The sequence below is a fragment of the Osmia lignaria genome, chromosome 14 (assembly GCF_051020975.1).
Source record: "Osmia lignaria lignaria isolate PbOS001 chromosome 14, iyOsmLign1, whole genome shotgun sequence".
Classification (NCBI taxonomy): Eukaryota; Metazoa; Arthropoda; class Insecta; order Hymenoptera; family Megachilidae; genus Osmia; species Osmia lignaria.
This window is the reverse complement of record NC_135045.1, coordinates 2,671,439-2,690,917: the sequence shown is the minus strand read 5'-3', so window position 1 is coordinate 2,690,917 and position 19,479 is coordinate 2,671,439. Positions and strand designations below refer to the sequence as shown.

The 19,479-nt window shown below is 40.4% G+C and overlaps 1 protein-coding gene across 18 annotated transcripts in view; it reads left to right on the top strand.

Moving 5' to 3' along the window:
• Positions 1-19,479, top strand: part of LOC117607241 (discs large 1) — a 371,089-nt gene that overhangs the window by 68,165 nt on the left and 283,445 nt on the right. The gene's annotated exons all lie outside the window — the stretch shown is intronic.

Here is a 19,479-nt window from a genome sequence, read left to right as displayed (position 1 = left end):
GATCGTTCTATTTTTCATCCTGTAATTATACTGACATTCTTCTTTCCTATCGACTCTCCTTTCACCGAACTCATCTCGTCGTTTCATTTCCTCGCCGTTTCATCATTGTCTTCCTTTCTTCCGTTCCCTTTAATTGCTGATCTCCTTAGCATTTGGGTCAGACACGATAATTCAAACGACGTTCCTTCTCTGGGACAACTTTCGGCTCGCGATTTGGTAGCACGAAATCGTGGAAACAGAGAGCGGATAATTGGAATCGTTATCGAGTTATTTGTTACTTAAACGCCTTTGATACTTGCAAGTTTACGATGGTACTTGAAAGGAAAATGAATAAGTACGACATAGACTCTTTTTGTCAGAGGGAAGCAATATAGTGTTCTGATTTTATTAAGCAAACAATATAGTGGTTATATATCAGGTACGAAAATAATTAAGTGTCTAGCTTTGATGCGTTGCGAACGAATTTAATAACTATCAAATGCCTTTGATAGTGGGCTTGTTATGAAACTTATGAAGATATAATTGAAGAAAATTGAACAACGTTGTGCGTATGACGAGTTTTAATTTACAAAAGTTAATAACTATCTATGGAGTTTCTATATTGAGGGAATTGAAATTGAAATTGAAATACATCAGGTTCTGCGATTGACGACAGTTTATTCTTAATAACGTATCGATTCGCGTTCTTACGCTGGAATAAACGAGATATTATTTTTAGAGAAGCGTGTATTGAGAGTAAAGTTGAAAATTAGTCGACCTTGCTTCTCGTTAATCACGAGCACCTTCGACGAAAGGTCGATCGATCGATCTTCACGTGTCATGGTCTACCGTTCGCATTCTCTGTCGTTGAAATTACCGAAAACCATCCGATTTATTTTACGAGTACTGATAAACAAGAAACTTTACCAAAAAAGTATATTTAATAACAAACTCGTGGCTTTTATGACTTTACTCCGGGTAATGCACCGACGTCGAGGCTGGATATCGTTCGGTCGAACAAGCGCAGCTTGTTGGCGGATAACGAAACGTTGCATCGCGATGCATCTTTCGTATAAAGGGAACTCGCAACTTCATTAAGCCGGTAAGTTGCACAAAGTTGTACGTCTCGTTCGAAGTTTCATCCTCCGGATAACCGGACTTAAGTGGGCCGAATGAATTATGCAGTTTTGTATGCATCAACTCGCTCACGGTGTACCCGATTTTCCTGGAACCTTTCTCTCTCGAATCCGCAGGAATGCAATTAAAGATATGAGCTCGGCTCTTGCGATTCGTCGCCTGTACCCCGGTTTCGTCGTCTTAATCACGAACTTCCCTCGATCGATCTCCTCTGGCCCAATAACCTGGTCGTTCGTTAAGGCTGTCCTAGTGGTTCAAGTGGAAACGATCGTTTGTCGTCCCCCCCCCCCCCCCCCCCCCCCCCCCCCCCCTTCTCGAATACCGTGGAAGAAACAAACTTTTTACTTAAAACTTTGACGGCCCTACGTTTCCTTTAATTAATGGCTCTTATATGTAGTTTCGTTTTCGTTCTTTTATACCCAATAAGGGTTTAAATAGCCATCAGAATCGACGTATCGAGTATCGAATTTTACGAGCTTCAGGCAATGTTCACTTTTGTCAGTGGATGTAACAGAAATTCGATAACTGTTACGGCATTGTTTGTTCTGTTTACGGTTACATGTAATTCTGTATTCCGCATTATCTACCGGCTGATGGAGTTAGGTTTACACTTGGCAGTGCACTTATCTACGCTATAGTGTCTAGTCACGAACAGCTATAAGATTGAATGACAGGATTTACCGTTGGTATCGTTCGCTTGCCTATGCAGCACGTATCCACTTCCTATCGACCAACTTCTGATAATACCCACGATACTTGCGCTACGATCTGTTGGTTGTGTTCCAAAGGTGGTGTAAACTTTATCGTGTATCTGTACACTTGCGAGAGTTGTATCATTTTCATCGTTCGAAACACTCAATTATCTTGTTTCGGTTTATCTTCAGAGACCGCGAAAAAGAAAGATAAACGGCAAATGTCTATTACATTTGGGAAGCTGATTGATCCGTTCGTTCTTTCTTTTCGTATTATCCCGGTAGCTCGTTTTTGCCTTAGCTAATTTACCGAGTAATTGCCTCGGTACGTTCGTGATCTCTCGAGCTCTGATTTAGCTTGATTTCTCCGCGGAGCACGAACCGAATACAAGACACTTGAAAACTAGCACGGTTCCTTAAGCTCGAAATCAATCAGCTGTCTGAAAAAATAGGGTAGATTCTTTTGACCGATCCACTTACCTAACACCTTCGCACAGAATAATCAATTATTTTGAATTGAAATAAAAGCAAGGTCTAGTACCAATGTGTAATGTACAAGTTGGATATAGACGGATCGCGTAACGGGTTGAAAAGTCGTATACGGTACGTGCAACGTAACGCGGTGTTCATCCCTGCCTCTTCAAGGAGCTGCTTCATCACCGAGAAGCTTCTTCTCATTCCCGTTTCCCTTTCTTCCGTCCCGCAGACCGAAAAGCTCGGTCGACCGTTACTGGCCGTTTGAATGCAAAGCACAGAAATATGCATGCAGACTGAAGGAGACCATCGTCGACCATTGTGCTCCTTCTTTCTCTCTTCACCGACCTCGGTCACAGATTACTGAATCTTTTCATGGGAAGAACTCCAGCACGTTCCGGGCTGTTGTGCTCCTTGAATCTTCCTTTGCACTCCGCAGAAACTCGATTTCACACTCGACATTATCCCTTGGCTTTCCATTCTATTCTCTTGGATTTTTGCTTTTTTTTTCTATTTTTTTTGTTGAGGAAAATGTACTCGGCTGATAATTGAAATACAACCATTCAAAATAATTGAAGGACCACTTTATCGAACGCTTCCGTAGCTTTGTAAAGCGCTTAACCTTTCGAACGCAGTAGTCTAGGTCAATCATAACCCAGACCTAGAAGACGTACGCTAAGGTATTTCGATTAAAGTTTGACGCGCATATTTCTCGACGAAATGGTTTTATACGGTGGAAAATAATATTTGGAGGAATATTAGAAAATTTGTAAAATGCAAATAAAATGAAACACTTTCGATGCTAAGACCTTTAATGTATTACATTAAAAACTCAGACAGTTTTTCTCGCTGATGTTTTTCCAATCAATCTCTCAGCAGTTGTTCAAATTAACCGAGATGCTTGTGCTCGCATTTCCCGTATATACCTACATTTCTCATTTCATCTTTTGTACATTAAATTCCGCGAATTGAAACAACTTGGCCATCGATCGTTCTCTCTGTTTTTCCGTTTCTTCATCTTATGTCCGTTGAAAGTTCTCGTCAAAGTTTCACTGTTTCTCGCTTCGTTACCTACACCGTGGCAAAAAGCAGATTTAAGTCTTTGTAGTTTCTGCGGTTTCCTTTCGCGGAAACTTTTCCCTTCATTTTACACTTCTCCCTCGCCTTCGTTTCTTCTTATTCCTCGGCGCGTCAATCGATCCGCAAGAGCAATGAAAGATTGAAGAATAAAGCCAATTTACAACTTTTCAAATTCATGCTTCTGAACTACTAATTGCCCAAGAATCGCCACTTCATTATTATTAGCCGCACTCGGAAAATTTTGTTCAACTTCTACTGATCTATCATAAAATTAAGAGCTACGAATCTTTGCATTTCCTTCTTTCAATTTTGGCTGAAAAGGATCGTTAAATAACTTCGTTCCTTATTTATTTCGTAATATAAACGTGAATTTTTAATTTTCATATTACGCTTCGATTAATTTTCCCTCGAAACGTTTTCGTTGAAACAGTGCGATGGCCAGTGCACAAAACATCGCTGAAGTAATTGGATTGAATTCAGTTATATTACATTGGTCAAATTCGCGAATTTTCCTTCGGAATTGCTGGATTTCTATCGTGGATTGATAAAAAAAAAAACTATCACTGATAGGAGAGAAATAGAATTGTGTATACTTTGATAAAAAATTGCTGTTTGTTGAATTTTAATAAACGATTCTGCATTTGAAAAGATATAAAAATCCCAAATTTTGCCGGCAATTTAATATCTCTGTTGATTCGAGGAAACAGTACCAAAAACGATAGGGCAATGTTCGTTTCCGAACAAAAAGTTTTTTTAAATTTGTATCGGTTCAAATTTTCAATTCTGCAACAGTTTTATTTGTTCGCAGTATTGTTCGACACTTTTGTTTCGCAAAATTCGACTGATTCGTTCGCTGTGCACCGTGGACTCCTCTTGACTTGCCGACAAGAGTGGCCGAGTCGCGTGGAACCTCACCCTCTTTCCGCCCATCCACCCCATTGACATTATCCGTTATTTGTTTGTTGCTCAATCAATATTAACACTGTGCTCGACGTTTTAATGAAAGCGAAACACAGCTTTCGGTTACGGCACGTTTCCACGTTAGTTTTGTAAACGCAAAATCGTTGATTGTTTACAATGCCTAGCGATGCACGATTTTACGATATCTTTTTCCCTTCTTCGCTCCCACGCACGAGCGTCGTTACATTATTTAAATGTCATCGTCGTGCAGTCGCGTTGTCGTGACATGAATCCATTGAGCAAGTTCTACGTTTCCTTTGAATTTCTTTAAATATTCACCGTCTCGCGAAGCTCGAATTCGCGAGAATCTGTAGATGTACAATCTTTTAACGCTTCAAACTTCGGACAATTTGTGTACATATGACTTCCTGTTGTAACTTTCAAGAGATATTTGTACGAAAATTCCATAAGCCACGAGTCTAATTGCAAGGAATCTTATTAATTCGGTAAAAGAATAGTTAATCGGTAATTCTTCGGGTAAAGGGATTATTTTATGAAAAAAATTCAGTTTCCTTTCAAATGGTCGGGCTTAAATCGATTGGTTAAAAACGTTTCACAAAAAATGACTAGGTCGCGAGAAATGGACGACTGGGAGTCTATCCGTTTAATTGATAGGATTATCATAGAAATGCACCCGGTATAGGTATAGCGAAAATGGAAATAGATGGAAAAAGTTGGCTGGCCGTTTATTAGCCGGTAACCTATATGCGAAGGAAGTTTAACGTGATGGCCCCGTCGGGACGTTTATCGCATAAATTAAAAGTGGTTTTAATCGCGTGTTCACAGCTATGGAAACGAAAAACGAATAATCTCGAGTTCTTCTTAGTTTCGGAAACTCGTTACGCAACGTTTTGCCACGAAAATCTTGTTGACTCTCTCGTAGATCAAACAATAATTCTGTCGTTTCGCATTCTTGTGATTAATTATATTTAAAAATGAGATAGGACGCATTAAATTTCATTTAAGTCATTCCTATCTCCGTACCAAATTTCGAACGTAATATAATTTGACATTCATGAGGTATCGCAACTATTTAACTTGCGACAGATGTTTCAAGTCGTCCACGACTAAATGGTTAATGGGAAAGTGCACGGTTTAAGCTTATTTAGCATTGTTCCACTTTCATAGATTAGAACTCTCATTGGAGAGAAATCTAAATACCAATTTGTGGAAGGCTTCAGGGTGTTGGGGAAGTTGTACGACCTCTATCAGTTCATCTGAACTCGTTTTGTTCGCCTTCAGCTTCAAGTACAACGTTTATGGTTCAATCGTGGAAGCAACTAGGATTTTCTTAGTAGAAGCGAACACGTTATTAGTCAGTTATTACCAATTTACCTCCGCAAAACCTGCCGTTTGCTTCTTGCCAGTGGGTTTTAGAAGCGGCTGGATCGATAGGCTTATTAGTTGAACAGGAGATCAGGTGTGGAATTTAGAAGATACTTAGAAAACGAAGGAAACAATATTTTCTCTATTTTTTTATTATGATGTCGATTGTTTCTTCAAAGTGAAAATTAATTTCAAACACGTACTAAGGTTTTGTGGGGGTGCAGTGGCTCTTACGTAACGTCAGAGAAGAAAATGAATAACTACTTTAATTGGTGTCTTCTAATAATGATATTTTCACGTATTGGTGAGTAGGTACTATATTATTCATTCCAGCAGAAAGGTAGCCAAAGTTTCAGTAAATTACACTGTCGAATTTCAGATCGTCGAATGATTGAAGATTTATTAAAACTTCGTACTTAATAAAGAATTTTATTTTAATAATTATTCTTGGCGCGTGGTTTGATTATGATTGATGAGCTTCCGAGGTCAGCTCGGTATTTCAGGGTTAACTTTTTAATCTGGGCGGATAAGGGGGTGTGTAAAGATTAAAAATTATTTTATGTTGCTCGTGAATTCACTGCTGTAACACGGTTCATAAAATTTGTGAAAGAGTTCAGGGAAGTTTGCAAGTTTGCGTGACACGTTGGCGTTGTAATCTATTTCATTCCCTGTTGGCTTTCTGCACGCGAAGCCGTAAAAGCTCATGGTGCTATTTAAATCTATAGAGGGTCATAATTCTAGCATATACTTTCGAATAGTTTCAAAGAATTTGTTAGAAATTAGATCTTCATCTGATAGAAATTTAAACAATCATCGATAGAAGTGCATAAAATTCTTCTAATATGAAATTCACAAAATTAATGAGGAATAAAAAAACTGATCTTTAATTGATTGTTAACTTTTACTGTCGGTAAGGTTTCTTGGTTTTGTAGATCTTGTAGAGTTTGTAAGCTTTCTCTCTGTTTTATCGACTACAGAAAGGGGAAAGCTCAGACACAAACGAGGTATAGAACAGCTCTGCCATTGTATGAGATTTCTCATATGCTGTGCAGAAGTATTAGTATATGTAGGTCTAATCGTACTCCACGCCCCTTTACCGCCATAGTTCGAAATTCGACGGTAGTGCCATCTATGGAAACGTGGCTCAAACTACTCAACAGCTTACTTATCGATCTTTCGAAACGAAGGTTCAGTTGCGCCATCTACTAAGAAGTTGCGGAAACTTTTTACCGATTTGATCCTGCGGCAGACGGTAAGTTATCAACATCACTTACCAAAAAAGATATCAAAATCTATTTGTCTATCGAGCTACCAATTCCAGAACATATCAATAAAGTTGGCAGTGACTACAGTTGGATTTCCGATATTAGGCGCTGGTGTTCACCTGTATCGAAAAATCGATCGGTAAGTTGTTGAGTAGTTTCAGCCACTTTCTTATAGATGGCGTCACCGTCGAATTTTTAACAATTACAAATAAACTAAACTGAATATATTTAAAATCTGAATATGCGATAAGATTTATGTGCAAAATCAGTAAGAAAAAAATAATTTACTGAATTAAAGTATTAAATTAAAAAGGAGAAGGGGGAATAAAATCATAATATTGTAATCCCGGAAATACTTTTCCGAATTTGAACTATTTTTTCCCAATTAAAAAATATATAAATCTTTTTATCGTAGCTCTTAGCTTGATATCACATTCTAAAAGTTATTTTTAGTTTAGTATAATTTTTAACTTCCCAATATATCATCTACCATTTATTGTCTCAAAAATGGTGAAATCACACATTAATCGTAAAGCTGGTTCAACCACTATCTTTTACGACTCGGTGGAGTAAAGTAGGGGGTGTTCAACCCTCTGCAAACAAAATTTAAGACGTGTATGGCTCTGATCCAAGTCCAAGCTTCTTTTGCCACCGGCATCGGCATATTTATCGTTGCATGAAATAGCATCGGCAATGAAATGATAGAGGAACGGTATTAAAGCCAGATCTTCCTTCTTGTTCAAGTTGAGCTCACTCAAATCCTCCAGCATTTCTTCTTGTATATTCCCTTTGACTTAATCTCCGCATTCCCTATGAAACATCCAGATACGAGACTCGTAAGAATAAAAAATAAAATGAAAAAACAGATTCGATTTTTCATCGTAACGAATACGATAGAAAACGCCGACTTCGTTTCCTTTTTGCCGATTACCGTCAAAGAGGACCGAAGTTATCCTTCTGCCCAATCATGCGTGTTCTAGTCTAGCTGAAACCATGTTATAGAAACGGAAGTGTCGTCGTCGTGCCAACATCCAGCGTTCAGGATGTCGTAAAAAGACTGTCGCGTCACGAAGGACGGTATGCTCTCATAAAATTCGATCGGAACGATTTTCCTGTGTTTCACTTCTGTACCTCGTTGAGTTCCTTCCTTTTTGCAACCTGTTACGATCTTAAAAACAATTTATAGCTTTTCGAAGATATTCCCTTAACACATCAACTGCCACTACAGTTATTAATGGTACAAATTTAATTTAATCAAATTATTAGGCAAATTGATAAAGAAGGAAAATTTTAAATGCAATTAAAATTGCCTTAAATAAATATTTTCATCTACCCACACTTACCCTTTTTTGAACGTCGGGCATCGAGGGTCTATCAGTTCTTTCAAACGCCATTCATTCGACTCCCTCAAAAGTTCGATCAGGGTCGAAGCGAAGTGGAGATTGACCGGAAGGGGAAGGTGTTGAAGCGCAGCTTGGCGACGAGTAGGGTGTCCATGGGGGATGGAACGAACGGAATAGAAAGAGCGACGCGGTTAAAAGCCAGGCTTGAATTCCCATCGATCCTAAGTGGTGGAAAATTTTCGTGTTCGCCAGCACGGTTTTCAGGCCAGTGAATATCGCGGCCGGGTTACGATGATAAAGAAATCCGCCACACGACACGTAAAACGTGGCAGGGAGCTTCTGTAATCTTCCTCGCCGCGATTTATGCGCTGGACGGGTAAAATGCGATGCCCTGTGAAAGGTTGATGGAAGGTGAAATTGGTTGCTGCAATCAGCAAGTGGAACGGATGGGCGAATATGGAACGTTTGATGAGTATTTAGGGAAATATACGTAAGACAGGTGTAAGAAAAATTTTTAAATTAATGATCATGTATGTTCATTTGGCTGGAAGAAATTAGATTATTATTTGACTAATTCAATTGAAATGAATCATCGAATCATGTTAACCCAATTATTTTAATCGATGCATCGTTGCTCACTTTTCGTAGGTCGGTGTAAATTTTGGTTGTGTTAAAAGAAAAAGGATATCGCCTAAGGGGATTGTTCATCTGAAATTGCCATAGAGCACTAACACGTTGAATTGTACGGTTTACGCATTAAATCACATGCTGATCTCCCTTAATCTAGCAATTTATGCGTCGGTTAGGTAATACGATGTGTTTTGAAAGGATAGCAGAAAATTCGAGGGGGAAAGTGATTTATGAACGGGTAGCTTATAAAACTGCTAGAAGGCAGAAAATAAATTTTCCGATTGAAATGAAATTCGATTCAAATTGATTGGAACATTCTGGTGATATAAGAACAGTACCCTTTTCATTGACTCCTAAGGGTTGATATTGTAAGTTCGAAGGGTTGCTTATTTATGAAAGCTTTTTCTATTCTTTTCCAATTTCCTGTTCTTTGGATTGTAGCAAGGAATTTATTGATTTTTAATAGGAACGCAATTAGTCGGAATACTAGAATAAGAAAGCAAGTAGAATAATCGATAATTTCTTCCGTCAGACATCTTATTTTCCTCATTTCTTTTCTCATTGTTCAATTACCTTGATTACCTCGAATTTCCTGCTCCACTCGAGCATTTCTATTTCTATCTTCATTGTTTTTCTGTTCTTACGTGATCATATTGCTTTAATTGTAATCTTCTTTTATCTAGTAATTAATTATTTTAAAATAATAAATCAAATAATGTTCTTCTGAAACCTATCTCACCATTACATACTGAGATTGTTTCACGAAAAATATTCCAAGAGCCCCCTTCGAATATCACGAATCCCAACGAAGCACATTTATTCGATACGTAATAAGGATCCAAGTTTGACGTAGCATTGGTGGGTTGTGCTCGTTTATCTTCCATCTTTATCCAAGTATAATGAAGACTCCCAATCTATTTACCTGTCCGTTTATCCCTATCCCGCTTATTTTCTCTCGTCTTCTTTGATTTACGAATCCCCGGGCTATATTGTGTTTCCGGAATGCGGAGCTTGCCTCTCTTCCTCTCATGCATAATGCAGCATCGGATCAAAGAGCGTTCGGTACAAGGCCCTCCTATACGCGTCTACGCCCCTACACGTTCCCCTATGCCTGTCTATAAATCCGTATCTATCCATCGTACGTGCCAAACCGGAAAAACACTGGGTTCAGCGATGCGCGAGAGGGTCGTCCATACGCGATCTTTTCCAACAGCTTTCAGAAATGTTGCACACGAATTAAGACATCATAGAAATCGCTATCGCGGAAGACATTTATACGTTTTTCCGCTTGTAGCTACATTCTTATCTTCCTCTTAATGATATGCTATGATACACGCCGCTTGCATCATTACACTGAAACTCGCAGTGGTAAACGAAGGTCGAAGTTCTCGTGTAGTATAGCTTAAGGGTTGAATCCACCCCCGCAGGTCCTCTAACTTGCCGTTGCCGTGACAATGAAAAGGATCCAGGCGTTTTTGCGGTTGAAAGTTCACCAACTCTCGTGTCTCCTCGACGAAACTATCTCCTCCATCTTCTCTGTTAAATCGTTCGTTCCTTTCTAATTAAAACCCCGGGGTGTACAATTTTCTTCTCTCGTTTATTTTTACATTTGTGACTGGGTTTATTCATTTGACAAGTATCGAGGTATCTTTTTATTGTGCGTTTTTTTGAGAAGGAACGTTTATATCGAACGTTTCTGAACGAAGACAGCGAAGTACAAAGGGACGAGCAGCGTTTATGGATTAAGAATAGCGAGGACTCGTGGGAAATCCGTGAGACACGACGATGCATTTTAGATGCATAGAATTTTTTAGTAGGCTGTAACCGCGAAACTTTCGCCCACCTTTAGTTGCTTCCGGTCGTATTTTACTCCGCTAGTTCGACCGTGTTATGTCGTACCGGTTCTCGTTTTGTCTTGTTTCCTTCTTTCACTCCGCTGTTTTCGAGCGAATAAATTACTTGGCCGGAAAAGCGTTCGGGTTAACGCATGGACGCTTTTAATTCGATTAGCTTGTGTTCACCGAACGAGCGATATTCTTTCTTTTATTCTACTTTCATCGATTCCAGCGATCAAACAGGATCGTGAAATGGAGAAAAGGGAAACAACATTTTTCCGCCAACGTTCTCGTGTCTGTAATTGACGTTTGTTAAATCAGAAGGAGAAGAAAGTCATTGCGATCTGCAATGCCTTTGCCAAGGCATTGAATTCGTGAAAATTTATATTCGAAGTCGCGTAAATCGTTCAGAAAATTTGTTGCATTTTCCTGAAAATTTCCAGAGTTATTCGACGATTGTTTTTATTCTATCGCGCTCCCATCTTTCACGCGACTTTTCACTGCTAATACCCTGAGATTGATCGTTTCCGGTTCCTCGGTCGATGCAGTTTGGTTTGATACGCTTGAATAAAGACTGGCGACGCGAATAAAATCTCTCGACAGGTGTACGAACAGAATCTGATTACTGCCTGATTAGCCGATAATTAGAGGAAGGCTTATGTTAGCTCGTGGGATAAAAAGAAAAAAAATTCAGATTCAGATTAAAGATTTGAATCAGAATTACGTGATGTAAAAATGTTATAAAAATTCAAATGCAGAATTACTTCTGTTGTTTCTATATTTTCCTCGCAGACTTTTTGTAACAACACACGCCTGTTGCATTAGAAATAGCCGTAAAAATATTACCGTGTTGGTATCAACGTGTTTCGTTCTCTATTTCGCCGCATTTTCCTATGCGCGATGCATCAAATTTCCCTTATGACACGTTCTCTTACATATATATCTTGTTCCTTGAAATTGTTCCCAACACAGGCAAGGTATTACGCTTGCAGGTGTTTGCACAACACCGACTTAATCTTCTTCGGTATCGTAAACAGACGGCTACAGTGTCGACCTTGCAGAAGGGTTTTTCATCGCAAGTTACCTCACCTCTCTGTTCTGCAAGTTTCGTTCGGGTGGCAAGAAGTTCGATGAAATTGCTAGATGAAAAACTTCTTGATAATGGTGATTTATTATCGTTGTTATACGTAATATATAATATTTACACGTTTTTGATAAAATTTACTTGTGCGTCTTTATTGCCTTTTATTCTGAATACCAGGGGTAAGTAGTATGAGTCAATATATGGTCAGACACCGGGAATTTCATAAAAATTCCACAGTTACGGTAGATAAATGGCTGTAATTCATTTTTTAAAATAAATTTCTAATATTTTTAAAACACGAATGAGAGAAGTAAAGTGGGAAATATTTCATAGCGTGTTGAGTTTGAGCGCATGATTTAAGGACGGAGGTCTGAAGGAACGTTTAAGTAAGCTACATCTCGTAGCAACATCGTGGTAGCTCGAAAAGTCTCGTCTTGCAAGGATGAGAGCAAAGATCAACAAGATTTATGCTCGCATCTAAATCATGCCGCTCACGGGGATGGAAGAGAATCGATGAGGAGAATCGAGATTAAGGAGATCCGTCTGTGACGAGAAACGTTCGCGATGGTAACACGTGCTGACACGGCCAGTAAAACACGCGACGTTACCATTTGGATTTTACGAGCCTGCCATTGTAACGAGCCCTTAATTTTCTTGAAATCCCTGCTGGATTACCGTGACAGCGTCTGAGCGTGTTCATGCGACTCGAATAGTGTTTCGTCTGAAATCTGCCGCTATAAACAAGCGGATATTTTGATTGGTAATCTTATGGACCGTGTAATCACCATCGTGTCCTGAGAGAGGGATCTTCGTTAATTGAGACATTACGAGGACTTTGTTGAGGGATTTAAAGTAATAGACTGGAATTTCTAGAATTCTTCTGATTGCAATGAAGACTTCGTCAATTTATCCAAAGGCAACTAAAATTTCTCACGAATTTAGCTTAGTCATCGCTGTCAAATTATCTCAAGTAATTGTAACTTTTACACGGATTTAACTTATCGATCGACGCATCAAATCATCGAAAATATAATTGGAAACTTTCACGAATTTACTTCAGCTGTCACTCTGTCAAGAGTAATTGGAACTCCAACATCGTGAACGACTTTCGTTTCCCAAACTATTCCACGTTCGATGTATGCACTCGACGTGTGTCGTCGCATGCAAATCAGCACTGCAAACGTAGATTCTCGATCGGAAATCGTATATCATGGCTACGTATACGGAGTAACAATAAGTCGTGGCGTTCTTTGTGGTTCATCCAAGAATAACGTCGAGTAACCGAAACTCCTCGATCCACTTTTGTTACGAAGGCACATCACAATGCCACGGCAAACCGAATTGATCGGGCTGAATTCCTCTGCGTCCACCGGAACTTCTACCAACTCCTCGACGATTTTCGAGGACCCATCTCTCTTGACAATACCTATCGGAATTCGACTCTCTCGATAATCCAGGCTCGGTATATTTCGGTCTAGTTCATTTCTCCTAATAAAATTTCATCGAAGTACTTCCGAAGATTTCTAGCATTTTAAAATTATTCGAACCAATCGATTCGCGTATTACATTCGCGATCATCGTAAACAGTAACACGCATATTTTGACCCCTCCAAGTGAATTTAATTTCGAAGTCGTCGGTTGGTTGATTTACGATCGCTTGCTAAATCGGACAACGATGGTGTATAATTTAATCAGTTTGTAACGCGTAATAGGTACTCGGAATACTTGGTTTGCGTTCTCAGTATAATTAACTACGCAATTAGAAGAGTCTGGTTACGTTTATCCGGCCTATCAATTTGTTGACGTCTAACTATAATTCGATAATGTCAAACTGCTCGAATTCATTAGCGATTCTGGGAAATGAAACGTATCGGATTGTATGCAAAATGAGAATTACGAGGTCGATATCTGAATCTACGCAAAAATTGTTGTTCTATTATTCGTATTCGTAGACGATGGAAAATTTTGCACAGCCCTAATTGCAGCCAAAAGCGATCGAAGATCGTTGATCGGAATGGTAGTTTGTAAACTGAAATAATTATCGTTGGCGAAACTCGTAGTCGGTTCGAGATACGCGAAATTTATTGACGAATCTTCGAGTTCTCTCGGACACATCGAATGCAATTTCCTGATTCTCGATACTGAACGACGAATAAGGCGGAGCAATCGTAACAAACTTACTCCCCCTCCCTAAAATTAATTCGGGAAACCAATTTGCATCCTCGCTTAATACCGCTGTTGCCGGTGTATCAAGCTTGTTCATAGGGTAGCACGCGAAATTTCAATTACTGATTCGCCACCATCGAAGAATATTCCTGTTACTCATATTCGCGATTCATTCGTGCTAACATTAGAACGCTTGCTCATGTATTCTGTTTCATTCGACGTAAATAAGCAATTTCGAAAAGGTGAATTTTTTTTAAATTTATACAATTTTTAGTATCCAGATATCAAACATTCTTCCTGTTTTGAAGGAAAATTTAATTTCCCTTCGAAGAAGGGAAGAAACGTAACAGCGTCTGCCTGTAACAGTGCTTGGCACTCGGTTACTCGTTTTCCACCAGACTCGAGGAAAATATTTTCGCGAGTGTGCCTGTCGCATTCGAAAATCCTTTAGTTCCCCTCGTTCCGTGTCATCGCCGAGTTTTCGAGTGGATGGATGAACCGTCTCGTGGAGCAGACTATCGTCAAATAGAACCGACACGAGTGCCTCCTAACCAGCTTTCCAGCTTCGTTCTCCACGGCGACCCTTGACCCGTGTGAACTCCACTGACACGGTATAAATTACAAAAGCTCGCCGACTTTGTCACCCGGCCACCAACTTTAAGATACCTTCGTGAAAACTTTGAACCTCGCTTCCCTGATCGCGTGTCACACGATTACCTTGGCCTGGCTAAGATGGCTGGCTTGCAAAACAATGTCGAGCGGTTCATGAGTCGTTTACACTTGACGAAAAGTTTCTCGTCGTGAAGGGACGAAGATAAATTGTTTGGTAGAGAAAGACGAGCGGGTCTTCTTAGTTTCCTCAATTTTTCGCTCCTTTGATTCTTGATTGACTTTCCTTTCGAGTGGTTGCGGATCTTTTTGGTTCTTCTTTACCCGAGATTCTTTATAATTTCCGTATCATATTTCCGTTAAGTAGCGTTGCTCCCAATGAACGCGAAAGGAGGAGTCATTAAATTAAATCTTAATCCTTAATTATAAGAATAATGTTTGCGTTCGTTTGAAAGTCGTCGGTGACATAAAGAGATCAGGAAGTATTGCCAAATTGAAAAATAATGCATAAGAATTATGAGGAGTCCATTTATTTTCAGAGATAGGAGAATGGTAGCAGCGATACGCGTTGTTGTGTCGTTCAATGACCAGATAACGTCGATATTTGTAATATATCTCTCGAATATCGGTGGCATGGACTGATAGAGCTGCAATGACGAAAATTATCAAATTCGTGCATCATGAATATTCACTTCCTATAAATCAAACGAAAATTTAACGACTGTTTGTTGTACTTCCACGACCCTGTATCGCGTTGCTGGAACATTTAAGTAAGTTCCTTTGCACCAATATCTAGTTAACTTACTTCAATCTTAATTTCATTTTCTTAATCGAATATTCCCAGAAACGTTACAACAGGAAACGATAAAATTTACAAAAGTACGAAACATTACGATTAGTGTTCCAAGTTTCTCTGGACGCAAAATGTAGCAGTGAAACGTGGAACAAGAATCGAGAATGTTAAGAAATCGATCGGAAAACGTAGTCACGCGTTGGATTAAACGCGGAGTGGTTCGATGGTAGGTCTTTTTCTTCGCGTAACTTCCGTTTTTAGCCTGGTTCAGACGCACAAACTTGTAGGATATTAATAAAGTTCTGAAGCTCGAGGGGTATCCCTTTTTTGTCTCTAAGCCGGAGACTCTTAAAACTTGCACTCGAAGGAAATGAAATTCCCACGAATTCCACCGGCTAAGAGGGACTAAGGATCGGTAGGTAAAGGAACTCGTTAATGGGGTATCTAAAAAACTTCCAAGACGAGAAGTACGTTAGGGAAAGAAGTCTGTAACGAGCTAATAAACTGTAAGCCAGTGACCGTTCGTGTCATGGTCTTCGATTTACAAATTTATTTGATCGGAATTTCGGAATTCTCTTTTACTTGGAAAGCTTCGAACGATCCACGATTGTAGGATCGTAATTAGCTGGTCAAATTGGGCAAGGTCATACGAGTTAGCCGGAAATTTGCGTAGAACCGTGGCCAACAATCGGTCCGCTTGTCACAGGCTCGTAATGCTATAAGGAATGTTTGTGGACGATAGTTTGCGGGAATCGTGGCAATTACTGATTATGCGGCCAATCGGCACGAGACAGGGAATATCGACTAGCAGCAATGCGTATACGTAGCTTGAGACGAGAGAGAATGATCGAGCATGGCCTGTACTCGCAACCGACTGCAACCGACACATCGTTGCACCTGCCAACCGTTGCATCTATTGTCGGCTGCCCGTGTTCGACCAATCTACCCGCGTACACTAACACCGGCTATTCGCGAAAATCACCGGCTCGATGCGATTTTGATGGAGATCGATGATGCGGTCGGACATCCCTGCCGATCGAACACAAAACGTTCCGATCGAAAAAGAAAAATTGAGAAATTTTCCAATAATAGCCAACTATTTTTTGCAATATTTATTGCTACGCTGCCGTTGAAATCTTGAAACCGCAGGAATATCCATTGATTTATACGATACGATCTGGGTTCAATTTTCGGTATCGACAGTTCCACTTTTTCGAAATCTCTTAACGAGCGTCCTCGTCTGAATGTAACTGACTCGTTAGTATAAATCAGTCTGTATTATTCTACAGATAGAAATTTAGCTGCACGATTGTCAAGAGGTTGAAAGTTTAGATATCGAATCGCAGGCGTGTTCCGTGTGCAAGGCAAATAATCAGAAGTGTTTGCAGAATCAGAAGGGAAACTGAAACTGGAACGTGTAGCAAACAATTATTGTGATTATTATGTTTGCACGACAACGGTGGAAATTAAACGTCTCTCCGACCTGTCTTAATTGCCTAAACGAATGCATGCAAGGAGTACGATATCCTTGTGACAATTGGAACAGACTAGAGCACGAAAGTTCTTGTTCGCTGCGGAACGTTCTCGATCGCAGAATTTTATTCCTTATCCGGGTCGAACGATTATTAATATTTCGAGAGCAGAACGAGCTCGGAGGAACCGGGCTGGTAAATTGCAGCTGGTTGGACGGTGGCTAGCAGACGTTTGTAATGACTTTTCCTGTGCACCGATTACCGTCGTGGCGTCGAGGAGTTGGAAGAACTAGAGGGAAGAGTCAGCAGTGACTAAAAGAGGCCAGAGAAACCTGGGAACGGGGTTGAGGAGCTAATTGAAAGTCCTGGTCGGAGGTTGGGAAAGAGCGGCGGCAAAGAGGCGTCGATGCTGCCACTGTAATTCGCCCGGCTATTATTAACGTCGGGGTGTGCCACTTATTTAAATGGTTCGCCGCGCTTGTAGGCGCGACACCCGCAAATCTCAGCCTCTTTCTCGATCCTTTCCAGTTCCTTTTGTTGGAAAATTCAAATACTGATCGTCGCATCCTTCCTTTTCACTGTTAAATTAAAAGACTCGCTTCTGAAATCGTGGATGTGATCTTCAAGATTGGGCATCGAATTTTTTTTTTTAATAACACACAGATTATTAGGGCGGTTCGATTGAAATTACGGGCAAGTTTTGAACGGTAGCGGAAGATCGAGGGTATCAGAAGTTTGCTCATTTCGAGGAGCAGTCGAGCCTTTCGTGGCAGGTGTGGCCGAATGCCGATATCCTTCGAACGATTCCCCGAGACCGCAAGCGATCTCGCTAGGTGTTCTCGGAATTCCAATCGGTGGTCGCATTCTAGTCGTCTTGCGGCAAAGTCCTCGGCTGCCTTCCCACGCCTAAATCAATTAAATATTTCGCAGTGTTATCCTTTCAGCGCATTCTGCTCCTCTTCTAGCGTGCTTCGGATCATTCGAAAAAATTCATTTATCCACTGATATTCGGAAGATATTGAAAAGATAATGATGAACTTAGAAATTAATAATCGCTTCCTGATTTCGTCAGAGTTATCGGGTCCGGGTTAATCGATAATTATGCATTCACGACGTAGCCGCCACTCCTTTGTTTTCCTCTCCAGCGTGCAACACCGTCGATGATTAATATTCATTTACACTAGCCGAGTGAAAGACCTTTTATGATCCGGTTAATTCTGTCCAGTGAATCACTCTGAAAAATATCGACACGCACCACTGCCCTCTGGCTATTGTTCCTCTTGTATTTTCCATCGATTTCTACGAAAAATGTTAATCGGCTGAATTAACGGAGGGTTCGTCGTTCTTGACGCTTGAATCTAACTGGAATCACGGCATCGACGATCGCGGTACGACTGAAAAAGAACGAGGTCACACGGATGCTTTGTTCGATACACCCTCGAAACGAACTCGTATTGTTCCGTAAACCATGCTGTTCGCAAGCTGTGCGAGGCATTTACGCGACAACGAAGCCTCGAACATTGTTATCGTTATCGCGTGTACGCGCAAATGACTCTGCTGGCAACTTGGTTGGATAGCGAAGCACAGATTAATATCGCGTTCTTCCCAATTTCAAATAATTAAAAAAAATTTCTTCGTTATTGATCAGTGTTTCCACTCTGTCGAGTTCGCTTTAAATTCATTGTCGATCGACCTCGAGTTTGATTGGAAACAAAATTATGCCTCTTTCGCGATCTTCCATTACCATGGGAGGAACATATTCGAATTCCACGCCATAAATTCACAGTAATATGATTTTCTTTGCAATAGCGAATCCACGATTAAACCCACGGGATGAACAGAGTAATCTACTTATGAATTCGTAATTAGCTTGTGATGCTTTCGATTGTCATGGTTCGCGCAGGAATTATGGAGTAATATAAAAACGATATTTCAAGTTCGTATCCCATTCTAATACCCACCGCATCTCTCCGTGAAACCGCTGTAATTTCGATCCTATTTCCCTGAAAGTTGATTTGTCACCAAGGACAGACAGATGCAGACCTCTCAAACTGCCGCGAATATAAATTCTGGGTGAAAATCCTTTTCTATGGTTCGAAAAGCGGCCAGATGATTCGTGACCCTGTCATAAATCCAGCCGGTAGCAGGCTCTAACAAGATATATTACCGGCGGTGCTTGAAAATGCCGCGTGAATATGCAAAACCTCGCACGGTGGCTTATTCATTTGTCGTACGATCATGAAAAACCTTCAAATCGTATCGCCACCCACTGTCCATCGGTCAAAGGGCGGATTAATCTGTCGTAGTCGACGATTAACCCTTTCGCTAAGAGTAACTAGACTCGTTTGATAGAAAGAATTCTTAAGCGGTTAACGAGCTTTCAGGTCGACCATGTAAACAGTTCGTTTAATCGTCGCTTGTCCAGGTCAGGTCAAGCGTCTGGAGTCGTGGAAACGGTTGCTGGTAATGCTCGAGCAGGACATCCAGGACGACATGCTCGACTGTCACTAGACACACCTGTCAGGCTAGAATCAAGTCGTTTGTTACGTTAATTGCTCTCTCGTGTCGCGTGCATTACCGCCGACTATCTTTCACGGTTTACCCCTGTTCTTCGCTTCGCTGACCCGTGAACTT